Source organism: Scyliorhinus canicula, chromosome 1 (genome assembly GCF_902713615.1).
Source record: "Scyliorhinus canicula chromosome 1, sScyCan1.1, whole genome shotgun sequence".
In the NCBI taxonomy this organism is placed as follows: Eukaryota; Metazoa; Chordata; class Chondrichthyes; order Carcharhiniformes; family Scyliorhinidae; genus Scyliorhinus; species Scyliorhinus canicula.
The window spans coordinates 13,451,189-13,465,108 of NC_052146.1; the positions used below are offsets into that span (position 1 = coordinate 13,451,189).

Sequence of the window (13,920 nt, forward strand, 5' to 3'; positions counted from 1 at the left end):
TATACCCGTAACCCAACAATCCCCCCATTAACCTTACACTCGGGCAATTTAGCATGGCCAATCCACCTAACCCGCACATCTTTGGACTGTGGGAGGAAACCGGAGCACCCGGAGGAAACCCACGCACACACTGGGAGGATGTGCAGACTCCACACAGACAGTGACCCAGCCGGGAAACGAACCTGGGACCCTGGAGAGGGAGATTAGGAGGAACCCCCTTGGACCTTGCTGGCAAAGGTTGGGAGGAATTGTGAGTGAGGTACCAATGCCGTGTTGGGCATATTAATGCCTCTAAATTTACATTGGTGACCTAGAATCAGAAAGTCAACACAAGTTACTTAAATTGGCAGAGATACCATACTAGGAGGGGGGGCTGTGCAATGCAAGAAGGCAGCTCAGGAATTGCAAATGTTGTACAATGTGGGCAGATTAATTGCAGTCAAAATGTCCTTGACTTCTATGTTTTACTTGCATTTCCTCATTGGTTTCATCTTCTAAGACTGTCTCAATGTACCTGACAGCCCATTCAGTACTTTTGAAATGCAGTCACTATGGTAATATCAGGAAATCCAGTCATTAAAGCTGCCTCACAGAAAAACTTCAGTCTTTTTATAAATAATGTTGATTAAGGGATAAACATTGACCAGAGCATCAGGAATACTCCATGTCTCTTCAAATTGCGCCAGAAGATACTTGCATCAACTTCAGGGGAGATACCACTTTTAGTTTAATATCTCGAATAAAAGATGGGATCTCCAGTAACACTGAGTCAGCCAGTAATGCAGAGCTGGAGCTTGAACTCTCGAATTTGACTGTGCTTCAGCTGGACCACACTTTGAGGCTTATGTACAGTTCTGGTTGCCAAGAAACAAAAAAGACTTTAATATGCTGAAAGCAGTGTCGAGAAAAGTTAGACAATTGAATTGTGGTGAAAATCTGGAGTAACTTTCAGCCCAGGAAGGAAGGGTCTGAAAGTTGTTCTTATCAAGATGTGCAAGATAGCTAATGGGATAGAAAGGAAAAATCTGGAATATTATTTCCTATATATAGTAAACCGCTTGCAAGTAATAATGATCTTTATTAGTGTCACAAGTAGGCTTACATTAACACTGCAATGACGTTACAGTGAAAAACCCTTAGTCACCGCACTCCGGCACCTGTTCAGGTACACTGAGAATGTCCAATTCACCTAACAAGCACGTCTTTCGGGACTTGTGGGAGGAAACCGGAGCACCCGGAGGAAACCCACGCAGACATGGGGAGAACGTGCAGACTCTGCACAGACAGTGACCCAAGCCGGGAATCAAACCCAGGTCCCTGGCTCTGTGAAACACTGTGCTACCGTGCGCCCCATTTTCTTTCACTCAACTGTAAAATTGGTAACTCATGAAGCTCATGAATTACCGGCGGATGTCTTCCTGGTTCCCCAGCATCGCATTTATGGGATAACTAAAGATGCACTGGGGAATCCCTCTAGGGGTTTCCCACGTATGCGTTAATCCAGCAATTGTCCAGAGCGCTAACTTCCCCTGGACAAGTGTGCTGGGAAACATCCGACAGAAGCGATCTAAATCACTACCTTTGGATGATTTTGCCAGTTTTACCCAGCTAGTTACTCTGAAAAGAGTTAGAAGAAAAAAAGCACCTCTAACTCCAGAATAACTATTTAAAACACCAGAGCAATGGGCTCCGCACATCTTCTCTGCTGAGTATTACTGCACTCTGTATGTTTCACCTGATGTCTGTGTCTATGTATTTACATTTTGTATTGATCATATGTCCTATGTTTCTCATGTATGGAACGACCTGCCTGGATAGTACACAGAACGATACTTTTCACTGTACCACGGGACAATAAATCTAAATCGAATTAAAGGGGACGTTCCTTTCTTCCCTGCGCCCCAGTTAATCCACGTCGAACAGTTCCCAGCTCCTGTCTCTCCCAGCCTGAGTGAGGAAGGTTGGGCAAGACGGGCTTTGAAATTAGTGAGGGTAAATTGGTACAGATGTGATGAAAATGGCAAAAGGGGAGAAAGAATGCATCGCACAGTGCACCATTTACAAACCTTTACTTCTGGATATCTGAGGGTAAGGTCATTAATAAGGTCTGTAATCTTGGCTTGGCATTTCGAAAGTTAAAAGGAAACTTGTTCCTTTTTTTTGCTCACTGGCTTGAAATTCAACGAAATGATCAGTCGACAAACTCTGTTACACATTTAACATTCTGGTAGATATTAATTAAAAGTACATGTTTTATGCTGAGAAAAATGACAGATTTATTACTCAGAATAAACGGCAGTAAATTAGGGGTGACGGTTCTGCAGATATGGGCTTTTGTAAAGTGCCTTGAGCTAAACGACAATTGGCAAAGTTAACCCATTTTTCCGCGCATATATTTTGCTCTGCAGTATATTCACAGTTTTTACATATCTAACAAGTATTCTGGAAAGAAAATCATTAAACAGTTCATCTGTTAGAACTTGTATTCAATTCATTTGGTTCTGGGAACTTTTCACGGTATTGGTATGACGATGAAGGAAAGAGTGATATTTGGTGAAAAACATAGAACATAGAACCTACAGTGCAGAAGGAGGCCATTCGGCCTGTCAAGTCTGCATCTACCCACTTAAGCCCTCACTTCCACCCTATCACCTAACCCAATAACCCCATCTAACCTTTTTGATCACTAAGGGCAATTTTATCATGGCCAATCCACCTAACCTGCATGTCTTTGGAATATGGGAGGACACCGGAGCACCCGGTGGAAACCCACGCAGACACGGGGAGAGCGTGCAGACTCCACACAGATAGTGACCCAGTGGGGAATCGAACCTGGGACCCTGGCGCTGTGAAGCCACAGTGCTATCTACTTGTGCTACGTGCTGCCCAAAGGATTGGTTTGGTTGCTTCCTCTCTGAACAGTTGCTGGTAATCTTTTGGTACCTCACCCAAGTGGCCATTGTTCATATGTTAATCTAAATGAGTTTAGATGGAATTTTAAAAAAAAATTTAGAGTACCGTATTTTTTTTTCCAATTAAGGGGCAATTTAGCGTGGCCAATTGACCTACCAGGCACATAATAATCTTTATTATCACAAGTCGGCTTACATTAACGCTGCAATAAAGTTACTGTGAAAAGCCCCGGGCCGGCACTTTTTCGGGTACACGGAGGGAGAATTCAGAATGTCCAATTCACCTAACAGCACATGTTTTGGGACTTGTGGGAGGAAACCGGAGCACCTGGAGGAAGCCCACGCAGACACTGGGAGAAAGTGCAGATTCCGCACAGTGAGCCAAGCTTTGAATCGAACCTGGGATCCTGGCGCTGTGAAGCAACAGTGCTAACCACTCTGATGCAGTACTGCCCTTTAGGTCGTGGGGATGAGACCCACGCAGACACAGAGAATGTGCAAACTCCACACGGACTGTGACCCGGGGCCGGGTTCGAACCCGGGTCCTTGGTGCCGTGAGGCAGCAGTGCTAACCACTGTACCACCGTGCAGCCCCCGGGGTTTGATGGGCTAACCGATCATGTCCCGCTCGGTGTGAATGCGCACATTTTCTGGAAAAGTCTCTTGTTAAGCTGGCTGATTTTTTTTTTTTTACCTCTCTCCCCAGCCAAAGACAGTCATGAACAACTGGTGCATTTTCAATGACACCTCATAGTAACCTAACTCTATTTTCTCACCTGCCTCATAGGTTGAAATATTCAAAGAATGAAATGAAATGAAAATCGCTTATTGTCACAAGTAGGCTTCAAATGAAGTTACTGTGAAAAGCCCCTAGTCGCCACATTCCGGCGCCTGCTCGGGGAGGCTGGTACGGGAATCGAACCGTGTTGCTGGCCTGCTTCGTCTGCTTTCAATGCCAGCGATTTAGCCCTATGCTAAACAGCCCCAGCCATCCAGGTGAAGGAGCTTAAACAAGACCTCTGTCCAGTAATTCAGCTCATTTCCTAAATCTTACGCAATCCCTATGCTGTGGCCATGCTCACTGGCCATCATTTCGAAACAAATACCTGCCTTTTTGATGGTGCTTTGAGAATCTATTCAGACCCTGTGAATTAGCCAAAAGTGTTGAATGCCATAAGTCGCCTCCCTGATGGTCTTTTGCCAGCTGCTGCTCTTATTGTACTGATCCTTACCTAGTATTTCAGGCTTCAAGTTAATTGCACAGCCCCTTATGTTGTTCGGACCTCAGCACTCTAACCTTCATTGTTTCCATTTCCTTTCCTTCCGACAACCATCAAACTTTTGCAATTCAAGTTAGGTACCGCCTCATTGGTAGTTTCCAGTGTATCTTTCCACTTCTTTTATTATTATTTGCGGTCTTGCTGATGTTCTGCCTTGTGGATTTAACTTTGCTTCTCCATTTATTGGCTGCAATAGGCTTAAAAAGGAAACATTAAAGCTTAAGCTTTGTCATGATGCATATTTTTGATTCAGTGGGACACATCCTTGGGGATGTGAACATAAATCGTAGGCGATATCGGGACGAGTTGCGAAAGCTGTTTAAAAATGCAAATTGAACCCTTGAGTTTATCAGTAAAGCAATTGGATACAAAAGCAAAGAAATTGTGCCAGCTTGTAATTGAAAATAAATGGTTAGCCCGCGCTGGAGTTTTAGTCCAGTTTTGGACATCAGAGTTTGTAGAAGTTGTCAAGGCCTTGGAGAAGGTGCAAAAGAGATTTACGGGAATGGTTCCGGTGATGAGCAACTTCGGTTAATGCAGAGAGAATGGAGAAAGCAGGCTTTTCCCCTTAAGAGCGGAGAAGGTTAAGAGGAGATTTGATAGAGGTACTCAAAATCATAAATGGTTTTGATGTAGCAGTTAAGGAAAAATTTGTTTCCAGTGACAGAGGGTGGAGAAACCATCCTTTACACAGCAAATTACTGTGATCTGGAATGCACTGCCTGAGAGGGTGGTTCCAAAAGACCATTGGCCAAATATTTGAAAAGAAACCAATTTGCAAGGCAAGGGGGAAAGAGCCGGCGAGTGAGATTAATTGGATAACTCCACCATTGAGCTAGCACGGGCATGGTGGGCTGAGTGGCCTCCTTCTGGGCTCTATTATGCAATGAGTTAATGATTCTAGATCAGCCTTGGAAAATATTTTGTGGTTTAGTCACTACTTGTTCGTTAGTACTGTCCTGTCATTCACAATAATGTCAGATCATTGAGCACCATCATTAGAATTTCCCAAGTGATTTACTACTGTTTCTGCTGATAATAATGGTGTTTGTTTGCAAGGGATCCTGTAGATGTATTCAGCCTATGGGACGTAAGCATCCCTGTGGTGCAATAGCTGAACTTCGTTTCCAGTTAGACCACATTAATGTGATTGCACATGTAGGAATTCATAGCAGGAATGAAGTAAATAAGAACGTGACCACCTTCCCTGTTATTAAACCTTCTGTGTATCTTAAAAGTTAAAGTTTTACCTCGTGTCCAGGCCAATATTTATTCTCCAACAACACCACTTAAAACAAGTTATCCGGTCATATTTACATTGCTAATTGTGAGAGCGTGTGTGCAAATTGGTGGCTGCTTTTCCTACAGTGACGACACTTCAAAACAGTATGGACTTCATTAGTTCTAACGCACCTCCCGAGGTCCTCAAAAGTTCCAGATCAATGCAAAGCAGAATACTAACATCTACTGGTATCTGCAATTTTGAGGAGCAATCAATGAATGGAATCTGAGAAACAGACTTTATAAATGGTTCCCCCAAAGCTCAGGGGTGGAAATAGAGCTATTAATGGATGGATGGGCAGGGTCATACAACAGGTGAGGATAGACATTAAATAATGATTTCACAATGAGTCTAGAGGTGGCGATTTTTGGGGTGTCAGAAGACCCGGGAATCCAGGAGGAGAAAGAGGCAGATGCTCTGGCCTTTGCTCTCCTGATAGCCCGGAGACACACACTGCTAGCTTGGAGGGGCTCGAAGCCCCCGAATTCGGAGACTTGGCTAACTGACACAAGCTTTCTCGGTCTAGAGACGATTAAGTTGGTCTAGAGACGATTAAGTTTGCCTTGAGACGGTCACTGTTCGGGTTCGCCCGGAGGTGGCAACCATTCATTGACTTCTTCGCGGATAATTAATCATTAATCGCAGCAGGGGGTGAGGGCGGTTAAGGTAGTGTAGACTGGGGGGGGTGGTCAATGGTCAATTAGGAGGGTCTTGGCGGGATGGAAGTCGGTGATTGCACTGTTTCTTGTTCTTTGTACATTGTTTTTATACTGTTGTTGTTTGTAATGCCAAAAATACCTCATTAAAATTGTTTATTAAAAAAACAAAATAAAATAATGATTTCACTTCAGTATTTACCAAGGAGGTAGACATGATGGTGGATAGTCAGATGAGTCGCAGGATTAGTGCAATTAAAATGAAAAAGGGGCGCATTGAATAAACTATAGATTTTAAAAGAATCGGAGGAAAAAATCGCAGGGCCATATTTAATACTTGATTGGAAAAAGGTACCGTGGGAAATTGTAGATCAGCCTAACATTGGTGATGGGAAAAATAATGGGATCTGTACGAAAGGGAGAGAATAGAATGCAATATGATTTTCAAAAAGTTAAATTTTACTTCAATAACTTTATTGAGAGAATAGATAGCCCCCCCCCCCCCACCCCCATCCATCCCGCCGATATTTACGGTGTTTTGTGTGGCACGCCATTCGCTGTGTGGGGGGGGGGGTCATCTTCAGCGGGTCTGGAACATTCCACCGGCAGGAAGGGCTGGAAAATCCTGCCCAATTTAATACAGTCGATGTGATTTGCCTGGATTTTCAAATGGCCGTGGATAAGGTACCCTGTAACAAACTATGGAATAAGGTCAGAGAATACGGAATTAGGGGGACAATTGACAGAATGGATTGCTTGTCAGCTTCAAGACACAAAGCTGAGAAGTGGGAGTTGAGGGTAATTGATCACAGTCATGGAGGGCGGATAGTAGTGGTCCACAAGGGCCAGTGCTGTGCCCACTGCTATTCACAATTCGGGGGGGGTGGGGGGGGGGGGGGGGGGGCGTGGAGGGTGCTGTGGGGTGAAAATGGAATCGCCAAGTATTGAGGAGAACTGTAACAAATTACAAGAGAGTAATAATAAACTTGAGTCATAAGAGTTTTACACCACATAAAAAGGCCTTTGGCCCATCCTGTTTGTGCCAACTATCAAATGTCAATCTATTCTAATCCCATTTTCCAGCACTTGATCCGTAGGGTTATATGCTGTGGCCTTTCAGGTGCCCATATAAATGTTGAAGTTCCCTCCCCCTCCACCCTTTCAGGCAGTGAGTTCCAGATTCCCGCCACCCTCCGGGTGAAAAGGTTTTTCCTCATCTCCTCTAAGGCTCCTGCCCCTCACCTTAAATCTATTCCCCCTGGTTATTGACCCCTCTGCTCAGGGGAACAGTTCCTCCTTATTGACCCAATCTATGTCCGTCATAATTCTGTACACCTCAGTCAAGTCAAGTTACCCGAACAGGTGCCGGAATGTGGCAACTAGGGGCTTTTCACAGTAACTTCATACTTGTGACAATAAAAGATTAATAATAATAATAAAGTCCCCCCCCGGGCCCGGCCTTCTCTGTTCTAAGGAAAACAACCCCAGCTAAGCAGACTCGCTTCATAGCTTCCAACCCAGGCAGCATCCCGGTGAATCTCCTCTGCACCTTTCCTAATGCAATCACTTCCTCCTTGTCGTGTATGACCAGAACTGCACACAGTACTCTCGCTGTGGCCTAATCAGCGTTTTATACTGCTCCTTCATAACCTTCCCACTCTTGCATTCTATGTCTCGGCTAATGAAAGCAAGTATCCTAATTGCCTTCTTAACCACCTTATGTACCTGTCCTGTTGCCTTCAGGGATCTACAGCCATACACTGCATAGCTCCTCTGGTCCTCCCAGCTTTCTGGCGCCCTTTTGTATAATCCTTTGCCTTGTCAAACCCCCTAGGATGCACTATCTCACACTTGTTTCAGGGTTAATTTCCATTTGCCATTGTTCTGCCCATCTGACCAGCCCGTCTATAATCATTCTGTAAGCCTTTCCTCCTCCACTATTTACCCCAGCGCCAATTTTTGTGTTATCATAGAATTTACAGTGCAGGAGGCCATTCGGCCCATCAAGTCTGCACCGGCTCTTGGAAAGAGCACCCTACCCAAGGTCAACACCTCCACCCTATCCCCATAACCCAGTAACCCCACCCAACACTAAGGGCAATTTTGGACACTATGGGCAATTTAGCATGGCCAATCCACCTAACCTGCACATCTTTGGACTGTGGGAGGAAACCGGAGCACCCGGAGGAAACCCACGCACACACGGGAAGGATGTGCAGACTCCGCACAGACAGTGACCCAAGCTGGAATCGAACCTGGGACCCTGGAGCTGGACCCCAATGCTACCGTGCTGCCCAACTTTCTGATCAAACCTCCTTCTTTCACAAGCACATCATTAATGTGCACTCCAAACAGTAAGAGACGCAGCACCAAACCCTGCGGAACACCACTGAACCCAGGCTTCTAGTCACAAAGCAATCTGTGACCATCACCCTCTTGACCTTAAGCCAATTGAGAATTCATTTATTTCTTGGAAGTTGCAAGTCATGGGGTGACTGACCAAAGAGATCTTGGAGCACGATTACACCAGTCTCTTAAAAGTTGTGTCACAGGTTAGCAAAGCCATACAAATACGACCCAAGCACTCGGCTTTATTTCTAGAGGGGGGTGGGGAATTGAAATGTTGGGAGCTTATGCTAAACCTGTGCTGAACATTGGTTAGACACACTTCGAGCAAAATGTGCAATTTTGTTTCCCACATTTTGGGTGGAACCGTCACACAAATTGGACATTGCCGATTTCGGGTGGGGCAAGCAACGTTTGACTCACCAACGCTAATGGAACGCTTGTTTCTGTACTGTACATCATATGTATTCCTATGGAAAGCTACATACATCACATCAATGCACCAAAGATAACAAAGCTGGGACATGTTTTGCCTTTGGCAAAATGTACAACCTCTCGCATGAGTAATCTCCTTCAGACACCTGCACAATTAAAGGTTGGCGATCAAAATGAGGTAGAGCTGCCACAGGGATGATCAAACCCACCCTTGTAACGGCATGTGTGAAAGTAATGTAATAAAGGAAGGTTATATATTGCTGGGGGTGGGAGGGGTGCGTCTTGTTATTATTCCCCTTCAAAGCTGTCATCCAAATGAACTTTGATACATCAAATGCTGATGCCGGGAAAGCTTTGGAGCAGAGCAAGTAAAAGAGGAGATTTAACAGCATTTTTAAAAGCATATGAAAGTATTTGATTTATCGGGTACGGCTGTTTTGCAAGGTGAGACAGTGATGATAAATGACGGTGACAGGAACATTGTGATCTATCCAGCCGTACTGATATTAGGAAGCCAATGTAAAACTGTGACTGAAGAAATTGAGGAAGGAGAGGTTTGAGGAGATTTTTTTTCAATGCTGCACGGAACATTTTCCCACGGCGAGTGATGATTTAGAGATTGTTCTACTGTTTGGCAAAATTGGACAAACATTTGAAGCTTTGGAAGCATACAGGGTATGGGGAGAGAACCGGTAGTTAAAGCTATCAACCACTGGGTGAAAGAACTTAATGAAATAGCTGTTTGTTGGCATTGGCCTAATTTACTTCACCATGACTTTGATAGAAAACAGTGCTCAACATTTTTCAACTTAAATGGTACAGCAACTTCAGGAAACTGCGACGGCATGATTAAGCTCAAATAGCCACAAGTTTCTGCTAAAAGTTATCAAAATAAAGTAGAGCTGCCACAGGGATGATCAAACCCATCCTTGTAACAGCATGTGTGAAAATAATGTAATAAAGAAAGGTTACATATTGCTGGGGTTGGGAGGGGGGGTTGGAGGGGTAGCACACGTGGCTAGCACTGTGGCTTCACAGTGCCAGGGTCCCAGGTTCGATTCCCCGCTGGATCACTGGTCTGTGCGGAGTCTGCACGTTCTCCCTGTGTCTGCGTGGGTTTCCTCCCGGGTGCTCCGGTTTCCTCCCACAAGTCCCGAAAGACGTGCAGGTGAGGTGGATTGGCCATAATAAATTACTCTTTAGTGTCCAAAAAGGTTAGGAGGGGTTATTGGGTTGTGGAGATACGGTGGAAGTGAGGGCTTAATTGGGTCAGTGCAGACTCGATGGGTCGCATGGCCTCCTGCACCATATGTTTTACGTGAAATTCTAGGGGGCGATTTTCCGGCCACGTTGCCCCCCCGGTGAGCCCCTTAACGGGGTTTCCACCAGACACCGACCTGCTAGGTGTGAACCAGTCTCGCATTAAACTCATTTCAGTATGCTCAGCCCGTACATGACCGGAGTCTCCCGACTCCTGGGATTCATCAGCCCCACCGGCGCCGGCGTGAGTCTGTACTGGTTTCCAAAAACGGAAACCAACCAGATCGGATGACCATGTCTGGGTCCCGGAGGCCATTGGGCCCCAAAGGTGGTCGGGGACAGGGCAGGGCAGGGCACTGCAAGAGGCGGGGCCTGAGGGGGCCATGGCCATGATGGGGGATGGACAGACGACCTAACCTGGTTCTTGGGGGGGGGGGGGGGGGTCAGTGGTGCATAGAAACAGAAAATAGGAAGAACTGCTTATTGGAAACATAGTGTTTTGGCCTTCCTATGATATCGAAATCCACAGGCTCACCACTCTCTGGGTGAAGAAATCCCCCCTCACCTCTGTCCTAAACAGTCTACCCTGTATTCTCAGACTGTGACCCCTGGTTCTGGACACCCCCACAATTGGGAACATCCTTCCTGCATCTCGTCCTGTTAGAATTTTCTAGGTTTCTATGAAATCCTCACTCATTCTTCTGAACTCCAATGAATGCAATCCTAACTGACTCAATCTCTCCTCCTACATTTGTCCATCTATCCCAGGAAACAGCCTGCTAAACCTTCGCTGCACTCCCTCCAGAGCAAAAATATCCTTCCTCAAGTAACAAGACCAAATGTAAAGGTCCAGGTGTGGCCTCATCAAGGCCCTGTAAAATTACAGCAAGGCATCCCTATTCCTGCACTGTAATCCACTCGCAATAAAGGCCAACACACCATTTGCTGCATTTACCGCCTGCTGCATCTGTCTGCTTACCTTCAGTGACTGGTGTACGAGGGCACCTAGGTCTCGTTGCACATACTCCTCTCCTAATTTATGGCCATTCAAATAATAGTCTGCCTTCCCGCTTTGCTACCAAAATGGATAACCTAGCATTTGGGCTGTTTAGCACACTGGGCTAAATCGCTGGCTTTGAAAGCAGACCAAGGCAGGCCAGCAGCATGGTTCGATTCCTGTAACAGCCTCCCCGAACAGGCGCCGGAATGTGGCGACTAGGGGCTTTCCACAGTAACTTCATTGAAGCCCACAATAAGTGATTTTCATTTCATTTAATTTCTCCAAATTATATTGTATCTGCCATTCATTTACCCACTTGCTCAACTTGTCTAAATCACACTGCAGGATCTCGGCATCCTCCTCACAGTTCACCCTCCCACATAACTTTGTGTCATCTGCAAATTTGGAGATATTACATTTTGTTCCCTCATCTAAATCATTAGTATATATTGTGAATAGCTGGGGTCCAAGCGCTGATCCCTGCTGTACCCCAGTAGTCGCAGCCTGCAATTTGGAAAAAGACCCGTTAATTCCTCGTCTTTGTTTCCTGTCTGCCAACCAGTTTTCTTTCCGTCTCAATACTCGACCCCTAATTCCATGCACTTTAATTACACACACTAATCTCTCATGTGGGACTTGGTCAAGAACTCCAAGTAAACCACATCCACTGGTTCCCCCTCATCAACTCTACTAGTTACATCCTTGAAGAATTCCAGTAGATTTGTCAGGCATGATTTCCCCTTTTTAAATCCATGCTGATTCTGCCTGACCCTGCCACTATTTTCTAAGTGCTCTGCTATAAAATCTTTGATAATGGATTCTAGAATTTTCCCCACTACTGACGTCAGCCTTTCTGGTCTTTAATTTCCTGTCTTCCCTTTTTAAATGGTGGGGCTACATTAGCTGTCTTCCAACCTGTAGGAACTGTTCCCGAGTCTGTAGAATCTTGGAAGATGATCACTAATGCAGTCACTATTTCCAGAACCACTTCCTTAAGTACTCTAGGATGTAGATTATCAGGCCCTGGGGATTTATCAGCCTTCAATCCCATCAATTTCCCCAACACCATTTCTCTACTAATATTGATCTCCTCGGTTCCTTCCTCTCGCCCTCCATCTCACTAAACTCAGCATTCCCCAACATTTCTGGTATCGCGTTTGTGCCCTCATCTGTGAAGGCAGAACCGAAGTATGTATTTAGTTGCTCAGCCATTTTTTTTTGTCCCCCATTAAAAATGCCACTGTTTCTGACTCTATGGGACCCACATTTGTCTTCACCAATCTTTATCTCTTCACATACCTATAGAAACTTTTATACAGTCAATTTTTATGTTCCTTGCAAGCTTACACACTTACTCTGTTTTTCACTTCTTGATCAATCCCTTTTATCGTCCTTTGCTGAATTCTAAACTGCTCCCAATCCTCAGGTTCCCGCCGTTTTTTCGCCAAAACTGACAGTCAAGTTTTGGGGGAAATTTTGCCAGCTATGTCTGCGCAGCAGATACAAATTAAACTCACCACAGAAAGTTAAGTGTTTTCTATTTAAGTTTGTATCCTTTTAATGATGTGGTAGTGTTAATTACTGTCCGCCACTTTCCTGGCACTAAAAATTAACTATATTACAAATAAGGGGCCGAATTCTCCGCCACCGGAAGTAGAGTTCCTTATGCGGTGGCAAAAAAACCAATATCGAGCCCCGCACCAGAGGGAGAATGAAAGTGGATCAGATTGACCCTTTTGCATCCTACTAATGGGCTGAGCACCAGACTCTCCAAGCCTGCGTGATTCTCGAGGCTTCTGGGTCGGGATTCATGGGGGCGAGAATTGGTGTAGGTATTTCTGAGCATGGCCCTATCACGGTGGAACTTGCAGTAGGCCAAGGGGGTGGTAACTCTTTATGGGAGTTGTCCGCAAAGTCCATCGGAGGGCCCCCTCCTCTCTCGCAATGCAAATCCTGCCGAGACCAACTCCCACCAGCATCCATTGCAGAGACCGCCGCCAGAGACTCACCCATAAGAGAGCCCCCTCTTCTCCCTGCCAACCTCAGACCTTTCATCTGCAAGGTTTTCATTCACATCAATGGGAATTGGCTTTACCCGGCTGTGGTTGACAGCTAGCACACAGCCAGCTGTCTGGGTTGTTTAATTTCATTTCCCTCCGTGCTTGAATGGATCTCAAGTATCCAGCTGAGAAACTAACTGCAATGTTTATGAGCATCTAGCTATGATTGACAGCTCTTGGACCACACCAAACGCAGTTACGTGCTCACAGAAAGGGGGGTGTGTGGTGGGCTTCTCTCTTAGGGGAGGTTTCTGTTGGGGGTCTCTGCCAGCGGGGGGGGGGGTTTCTGGTGGGGTCTCTTATTGGGGGGGGGGGGGGCTTCATCCTGTGGTTATATAGCAGGATTCGCATGGGAATTCCGCACAATCCCCGCCATGTATAAATTTACATGGAAAGGGACAGGGTATCATCTATGGATTCCCACTCCCAGTGTGAGCACAAATCAGAGGCTATTTCTCCCCAGTGGGAGAACATCGGCTCCCAAAGGGAAAGTTCAGCCCAAGGAATCTTACTACTTTAGGTTTTAATTATTGGAGCATTTTATTTATTTTTTTGTTTTTTTTTAAATTTAAATTTAAATTTTTTTTCTTAAAAATTTAGAATACCCAATTAATGTGTCCTACTTTTAAATTGTCGAGACTAAAGAATTGAGATAAATAATGGAACTGTTAGGCCTGTGACTTATTCCG

The 13,920-nt window shown here is 45.3% G+C and overlaps 1 protein-coding gene across 1 annotated transcript in view; it reads left to right on the forward strand.

The window, feature by feature from the left end:
* pi4kaa (phosphatidylinositol 4-kinase, catalytic, alpha a) overlaps positions 1-13,920 on the forward strand; it is a 217,636-nt gene that overhangs the window by 154,369 nt on the left and 49,347 nt on the right. The gene's annotated exons all lie outside the window — the stretch shown is intronic.